This window comes from Typopeltis vanoorti, chromosome 5, assembly GCF_054136105.1.
Source record: "Typopeltis vanoorti isolate ZY-2024b chromosome 5, IOZ_Tvanoo_1.0, whole genome shotgun sequence".
Classification (NCBI taxonomy): Eukaryota; Metazoa; Arthropoda; class Arachnida; order Uropygi; family Thelyphonidae; genus Typopeltis; species Typopeltis vanoorti.
Window position 1 is genome coordinate 57,958,272 of NC_143553.1, and position 8,752 is coordinate 57,967,023.

General features: G+C 38.7%; 1 pseudogene; it reads right to left on the reverse strand.

Annotated features, from left to right (window-relative positions):
• Positions 1 to 7,772: 7,772 nt before the first annotated feature.
• On the reverse strand, positions 7,773 to 8,462 carry LOC150106441 (ribonuclease P protein subunit p30-like; annotated as a pseudogene).
• Between the last annotated feature and the right edge of the window lie 290 nt (positions 8,463 to 8,752).

An 8,752-nucleotide genomic window follows, 5' to 3' on the forward strand; every position in this document is an offset into this window, starting at 1 on the left:
TCGAATAATGTTTGTAGTTTCTCCGAATGTTAATTCTTTCAAAATTGGCCTAATAAGTGCAAAAGGTTTCAGTTGAAAGTATTCTGATATTATCAAATTTTACACAAGACTGACATTAATGAAAATTAAATTCGTACAAATATGAAAACAATGTTCTATTTCAAAACCAGCGCTGTCCTTGCACGCTGTATGAGTTTAAACTTTAAGGGAATGGAGATGGGATAAGCTCCTTTTTTCTAACTCTTTTCTTCCGAACTATTGTCAGTTCTGGCGTTGATTTATCTACTTTGGCATGAATATTCTCGCCCCATTTTTTAAACTTGGGACGCAAACTTAAACACCTATTGGAAAATCTGGTACCAGCTAAAAGTACATCCTCAGTTTCAGATACATTCTTTACAGGAAGTGAGGATGCTATTTTGCAGGTTAGAATTGAGGAAAATATCAACCGTTGAAAAGTTATTCGGATAAACATGCTGTTCAATTTAATGAACTCCACCCACGAATACGTACTAGAACTACATATTACATAATAGTGCCTTGATAGGTCAACGCAATTAATAAACCTTAATGGGGAGATCAAACAGAACTTTCAAGCCACCGGTAAGCATAGCGATATCACATGGTGATGAAATTCATCTTCCACTTAACGTTCACATGCCCGTTCGAATTTCATCAAAAATCTAACCTCAGCCTTAAATTGGAGTTCAAGATGCTAACCATTTGAGATATTAGATCCACGAGTACGGTTTCGTTACGATGCTGTTATTCGATCAGAACATTTCATCTGCTTCCTTGTCCTAAAGGCGAAGATGTTGACGACCAAATCCGCTGACACGTCGTAATATTTCCCCACACCTTATTTGGATTAAGACCGTGATTACTCTTAATCCAAGATAACTACACTAAATTTTTCAAAACCATTTCAAATGGTTATGCTAATCATAATTTTGGTTATTTACTTTTGGTATTTTGACTGAAATATCCACAGAGCAACTGCTATATACCCAACAATTTCTAACCTTTCGAGTTAAACAATGTTTCGCCACTATCTACTCTAAACAAAATCCGAACTTGGATTTGGATCACTTAAATCTACGATCAAAGTATAGCAGACAGCCAGGACTATTGAAGATAATTTTGTCTTAATAAAGGAATGTCTTCCGTGTTTAAAACTGTATTTCATCACCGAAATATTTCCAGGAATGCATGTGGACTGTGTAATAAGACCTAACAGGTAGCAGAGTACAAGAAATATTTGGATTTGCCCAACGTAGGCATTTAATCTAATGTCCAACTTGGGAAGCATTACTCATGTTGCGGTGCGTCTTTTAGTCTGATTAAATCAGTTCTGACACGTATCTTACTTTACACAGTAAGTTGTATAATATACTTAGAAGAGAACGAAAATTAGAAATTTTATAAATTTGCACACACACATTTATAAATTTTATAAATGTGTGTGTGTGTGTACATGCGCGTGCGTGTATATATATATATATGGTGGGGTGGTCCGAATATACTGAATAAGGACTCGTGGACCAACAGGGCCATAAGGGGCAATCATCTTGATTGTAAGGGAAGCGGCACTCCCATGGACCCCTAGATGGATCTATCCTCTCCTTCTTCTACTTTGAGGAAGACCCACTTACTTTAATCTTTCCTATAAGGCCTTATCAGCCAACTCTTCTTACTTTATGACCCTTGTGCTATTAGAGTACTCGAGGGCCATGGGGTCTTTTCATTTCTGGCCTTACAACTATGTCCTCTCTACAAACCTTACTATATTTCTTCTATAATCTACTCTTTCCCCTTCAATATACCCTATTCCTCCTATGGGTTTAAATTCGGAAGAAGGCGAGTTCAGAAGCCTTAAGGTAGCAGCCCTACCACTGAACTATTCCATCGTCAGGCTAGTCCCCTGACATGGAGAACATAACTATACTTGTAAGCTGACAGAAAAAGATAATCGGATTGAATCTATGGGAAACGACCCTGGAATGGAAAAGGGAAAACGAAAATGGAAACGACAAAATATAATACACATAGCAAACTGGAATGTAAGAGGAATAGCATATAAAGAAATAGAATTAGACCAATTATTAAATGAAAGAAATTTTAAAATAGCAGTAATCACTGAAACAAAAAAGAAATTAAAAGGAACTATGAGAACTGAAAATTTTAATGTGATATATAGTGGAGTCAACAGAGACCAAAGAGCACAAGCAGGAGTCATGATTTGGATTCATAACTCCCTTTCAAAACAGTTAAAACATTATAAATTATGGAATGAAAGAATAATAGAAGCTAGAATAAAAATAGATAGAGGCTATTTAACAATAACTGGTTTATATGCCCCAGAAGAAGGAAGAGAACAAAAGAGAACAGGATAATATTGATTTTTATAATCAGCTGCAAAACATATATAATAAAATAAATAAAAATGATTACATAATTTTAGCAGGAGACTTAAATGCAAGAATTGGAAACACGAAAATTAATAATAATATAGGAATACATGGAGAACACACTCTAAACAGAAATGGTAAAAAACTGATTGACTTTGTAGTTTATAATAACCTAAAAATAATGAATTCCTTCTATAAACATAAAGACATACATAAATATACTTGGGCAGCAAGAGGGTGGAAATCAATATTAGATTACTTCATATTAAATGAAAAGACATCAAAATTTTCACTAGATGCTAGAGTTCACAGAGGATATGAAATAAGCAGTGACCACTTCCTTGTTAAAATAAAATTAAGATTACCACCTAAATGGCTACAAGTAACAAGAACAGAAAGAAAAATTGAAACATTTGTTTATAAAACTAGACTATTGAATGACACAAATGTACAATGGCTATATGAACAAAGAATTAACCAGTATCTAGATAAAATAAAACAAAATGAAGAAATAGAAATAGAATGGCTCCCCCCCACCCCCCCCCCCCCCCACCCCCCCCCCCCCCCACCCCCCCCCCCCCCCACCCCCCCCCCCCCCCACCCCCCCCCCCCCCCACCCCCCCCCCCCCCCACCCCCCCCCCCCCCCACCCCCCCCCCCCCCCACCCCCCCCCCCCCCCACCCCCCCCCCCCCCCACCCCCCCCCCCCCCCACCCCCCCCCCCCCCCACCCCCCCCCCCCCCCACCCCCCCCCCCCCCCACCCCCCCCCCCCCCCACCCCCCCCCCCCCCCACCCCCCCCCCCCCCCACCCCCCCCCCCCCCCACCCCCCCCCCCCCCCACCCCCCCCCCCCCCCACCCCCCCCCCCCCCCACCCCCCCCCCCCCCCACCCCCCCCCCCCCCCACCCCCCCCCCCCCCCACCCCCCCCCCCCCCCACCCCCCCCCCCCCCCACCCCCCCCCCCCCCCACCCCCCCCCCCCCCCACCCCCCCCCCCCCCCACCCCCCCCCCCCCCCACCCCCCCCCCCAACTGGTTTTCAAACATTTGAAGCAGCCTCATTTGCATATAAATTAGAACCAAAGCCCGTAATCAAGTGGATTCACGGTGACCACATTGTTTGGCCTTCAAATATAGTAAGTTAATTTCATTGAATTTTCAAATTATATTATAGTAAATTTTATTCTGCGATTTGCTTCCTATCCGCTGTAGATGAGATTCGAAGTCATTTTAATGGACAAGATTCAACTTAAACACGGAAAAATCTAAACACAGTGACAATATCACATTGTAACATTCTGAATGTGACACATTGCCACTATTTTATCAAAATTCGTCATGTTTGAAGTGGCCGTTCTTAATATGGCCACTAAATTGATTTCACTTATTTTCAGTTTGAAGTAGTATCATCTTATTCCCACATTAACAGAATTTTCATTAACAAAATTTCTCACTTGTTGCCATCTACAAAAGACAAACTGGCACAACATCAGCTAATGATAGGGTGCCGGTTTGTCTTTTGTCGATGGCAACAAGTGAGAAATTTTGTTAATGAAAATTTGTATGATAATGTGGATATAATTTATACTTTGGATAAAACAGGTCGTTCTGAGGAAAAAATGAAGGGACATCAGTATTATATTGAATACATGAAACCTCATAAGTCTGGTCTAGCACAAAATAGCATTGAGACTAATAATATCCAGTGGAATAAAACTCGTCTTCTCCACAGATGCAGGTTTAAATATGAACTTTTTAAAGAAAGTTGCGAAGCCCTTTTACATCTGTCGAATTTGAATGTAAATGACCGTCTCTCTCCCAAAGGTCTGGAGATTCTCATCTTATGCAACCAATGAAATAGTTTATTTAATAATATTTTATTAATCTTCTGGCACACGGCAACAATTTAATTGGTAATCCACCGATTGTTCTGTACTTTGTATTCCATTCCTTTAACTGTTTGTTCTACAGTGATGCACTGTTACTTTTAGTAACAAATATTTGTACTTGATTTTATACGTGTTAAGTTATTAATTCCCAGTTTGCTTTGATCAAGTTAAAATGCATTGGAATTTTTTAAGAAAAAATCTGACAAGAATGTAATCGGTAATGTTAAACAGTTTTGCGGGTTCAGTAAACGTTATTTACCAAAGGAAAGTTAAAAACCTAATCACGACAGAAGTTTCCTCCCGAATTATGCCACTTTCTCCACTCATCGTTCGGTGCTGCCATCTATTGGCTTGTAATACATACGCAAGTGTTCTTATGTATCTAACTTCCTACTGGCTTTGTGTTTTTGGTGTGAAGGGAAAGGGTTACTGAATTTTGTTTCATGTATCCTTGAGCATTCCAGGATACAAAATTTGAATTATAATGAATTCACAAGTGATGCAAAAATGCATGCTGAATAGGAACCGGAAGAGAGTTTAGGCGGTCTGTATTGTGACCTGTAAAGTGATGTCGCTGTTATTTAGTGGGAGGAAATCAGTCAAGATTTAATAAAATCTAGAATGAAGCTGAACATTCTTAGAAATTTATTATGAAAGCAACTAACAATTCTTACTATGTGTTGATTATTGAACTATGATCCCAGAACACGAAAATAATTCACCGCTCATGAAAATGATCGAAATATGGCAAACTTGCAGATTCTTTTAGTGACGTCATCACATCTGAACTTTGTTTTGGGTTTATGCAACCCAGACAACTGCGACTTAATGATCCGATTGAATATTAATACTTAAGTGACTAGAAAAAGTTACTGCGGTCCCTAAGAATGGAATAAAAATCAAAGCAGTCGAAGTAATAAAAATAACCACCTTTGATATAATTATCAAACTAATCAAATTGTCTGAGATCACATGCGAAGTAGCATAAATGTACGTTAGTACATTGAGCACTACTTTTTTCTTGCTTATTATGGGCCTTTCCAGGCCTACAATAAGCAAGAAAATAGTTCCACTGGGCAATGGAAATTCGTCTGCTACCTCAACAATCAAAATATCCAGCATAGCACTGAGAGTTCGGAGTGTGGATACATTGTAGTCGGGTCGATTAGTCCTGCAATAAAAACTGCAGAAAAATTGCTTCGTGAGTATATTCCAAAGAAAATGAATGGCAACAGCTCTCGTGATTGGAATGTAACAATCGCGCAAGAGACCTCCGGTATTACGTCATCTACAAGCTTAACCATCATTTGAAATAAAGGCTGCATGTTTTGTAATGGTGTTGCGTTTCCTCTTTGAAAGAGGAAGATTGCAACACTGGAAACAAATGTATCGTGAGCGCAAGATATTCTTGTCTGCCATCTAAGAACATGGATGCAAGTGTCGATATGCATTCCATCTCCATTTATTAGGTATGAGGCCTTCATACTATCACCCCATTATTATCGAGTATTATGGCGATGAAAATTAAGTTCGACATCGGTCGTGAAATAAAATTCGACAGATCTAATCAACCTGTTATGAAGATCGGGTGATCTTCCTAACAGCCATAGGACGATCGGGAGGAACATTCTCAATCCAGCGTATATTCATTTGGGCCTAGTATAAAGGCTTACTACTTACTCTTGCGTCCTGAAGACGGGTTGAGTCCCAAGTGGATAAGAGCCTTTCAATCGTCCTATTCAAAGGAAGCTTTTATATACCAACAGCTCTGAAAGTCCAAATATCGTTGTAAGGATTTTTCTGTTAATCTTGTTTTCCCCTGGGTCTTTATTCACCATAGTGCTCTCAAATACCAGGAGAGGAAGTCTATCCGTTTCTATTAGCACAATGTAACCAAACCAACGGAGTTGCTTATTAACTTAATTGATTTAGATATTCAAATTACGTTTATTGATCGAAGTTCTATGCCATATTCTTCCTCCTAGTCTTGTAACCGGAGGATTTCTTGTTACGATTTCTCCATCAGAGTATCCAATCCAAAATTTTGTACTTTCAGCCACTCGTCTTCCTGTACATAAATACTCCAGCTATATTCAACTTATCTTAGCCTTTATCCACAGCCTTTAAGAAACTCATCTAAAATTGTGAAGTTCGAACGAAAACTTCGCTTTATGAACTAACGCTATCCAGAAGATAGTCTCTTTGGGCTAATCACCTTTAATATAAAAACTATGCCTTAAGCCTTTTTATTGGCATTTTTTAAGGTTGGTCAACTGAACTGATGCCATTTCTACTAGAATGTATTAAACAGGAGCAGCTGCCAACTTACATCCATTAACTGTCCGGCTTCAAACCTACTGAAGCGGTCTCCTGTTTTATATTATCTATTCTTTGAAAAAGCTCAGTTTGTGGCTTAATTATACAAATCGGTTATTATACCGTGACCAAACCTTTGACAAGATCATGGGGTACAATTCTTTCTCTCAACCACTGCGTTCAGCGATCTCGCGTATTAGTGTTTTAATAATCAACCACTTAAATTATGGAAAAAACAGGACTGCGCGAGATGTCACTGCAAAATATCAAGGCTATACAAATAACTGAAAAAAACATGAATCAAAGGCCTACTTGAAGAAGTCACTGCAATTATGGCTATAAATTACCACGCGAAGACCATATTAGAACAAAACGCGATTGTTGCATATGTTTAAAAATTAGCAAAGTGAGATTAAGCGAATTTAGATCAGTAAACACTCTAGTGAGCTTGGACTCATCTGAGGTACTGTCGACCCCTTTACTCTTTGAAAGAGGGGCTAGAAAACTTCCCGCTAGAAACAAAGCATTTCTCCTCCACTGCCAACGGGCTAAAAAATTATAAAGTACTAACTATTTCATACCGACATTTTAAATAGCTTAGAACTGTAATTAGAACTGCAGAGTGTTTTCATTTTTCACGTTTTACCCTTTGTTGGAAATCAGAAATGCATTAGAACTTGGTCATGGTCTGATAATAGCCGGAAACTTCCTATTCAGCAATGTCCGGCAATAAAGAAAGGCACACAAAAAGCGAAATAATTCAAGTGATGTTAGTGTATGAAATCAAGGAATTTAGTGTGAATTGTACGCAGTCTGATTATCTTCTTGCCAAGAACTGCTGTAGGAAAGTGTTCCGTCGAATTACTGGAGTTCAGTCATCCAGATTTTTTCCCCTCCATGTTTTAATGATTTCACTGCCCGTAAAATACCAGAAGTGTAAGCTATTTGGTAATAAAAAAGATGAGAAGTTAAACAGAAAGACTTCAAACATACCTCGCTTTCTTCCTTTGTTTCATTCTCCTCAATATCTGATACTTTGTTTTCATCCTTGGATTCAACAGGAGCGTCTGATTCACATGGTATTTTACCTGCTTCTTTTATCCACCCACTCTTTTCATGTTCAACCATTGCTATTACTCCTTGAAAAGTTTTCCTCCTTGTTTCAGCATGAGCAATTACTTTTAAGCATTTGTGGTAAACGGGCACGTCTTGCAGCTTCTACTTTTAATCCAAAATTTAAACCGAGATTGGCAACATCTTTGGGTCCTCTTAATTCCATTGGGGTTAATGCTCCACTGCACACAATAATACCTTCACTTTTTTGATGCTAGTAAGCATTTGACTATTAAAAATTGCATTTCTACACGCAGTCTCATCTCTTACACAGGGTGCAATAAAGAATCTCAAAAGAAATCCCTCTCTCCAATGCGTAACTAAAATTCCCTTTTTTCACCGGAAACTCTAATCTAGAACCAATATTCAAAAAAATTATATCTATTTCTGAACTTTGGCATATCTGCTCAAATATAGTTTGATCGGCTGTACAGAAATGATATCGTATTTTTTAGCAACCGGAGAGCGCACTAACCGATGAAAATGGATACTTTCAATGATTGCCGTTAAACGTGTTAATATGGTGTACGTTTTGTCATATAATTCAGTTTTTGCTGCTTTTCCTCCAAGTTCCAAAACGAGAGGTTCCGGAATTTTGATAACTTTTCCCTGGAAAACTCTGTTCTATTACATGATTCAGTGCTACTGTCTAGTAACCAAGCTTCAAAGCTGTCCTAATTTTATCTATAATATCCTTTTCAGAAGCCTTTTCTCGTTTAACAATTATATTTAAATCCATACCTGATAAATGTACTCATCACACACACAGTAAACTCTTGCTCTTACTTATGCAAAACAAAGAAACATACCATGCGATAGCAGCGCCATTACGTACGGAAAAGAAAAAAACTTCAACCTACGCCTTTTGTTCCCTTATACTTATAGGGAGTAGGCGAGGCCTTTATAATAGATTAAATTAATCAAACTCGTAATGATCTTTCTTCTTGAATTCTAGTGTATGGAAGCTGACTTCATTTCATTATGGCTACACAGACATTACTAGTACGTATGTTTATTTTGTGTGTGTTG